Raw genomic sequence first — 357 nt, forward strand, 5'->3', positions numbered from 1 at the left:
CAGTTATGTCTGATTTCTTTTAAATTACATGTATTCATCTATGTAAATGAGCTTTTCTGCCAAACTATATTAAGCAAATCTTCATTACCTTGAAATTCCACAAAATGGAGAGTGTTTATACTCACATGTGCATTTTAGACATTTTTGTTAGTTATATAAAAATAGATGTATTCTCTGATGTATTTGGTTGATAAATATTGATCTGAATTTTTTGAATGTTCTTTACTATTTTGAGTTACATTACAGATTCATGAATAAAGTCATTAGCAGAGAAAAAAAAAAAAAGAGTCACATGTTCTGCCAATTGAGCCAGCCAGGTGCCCCTCCAAACATTTTATATTTGTTAACCCAGTCCTG

This window comes from Suricata suricatta, chromosome 12, assembly GCF_006229205.1.
Source record: "Suricata suricatta isolate VVHF042 chromosome 12, meerkat_22Aug2017_6uvM2_HiC, whole genome shotgun sequence".
Taxonomy (NCBI): domain Eukaryota; kingdom Metazoa; phylum Chordata; class Mammalia; order Carnivora; family Herpestidae; genus Suricata; species Suricata suricatta.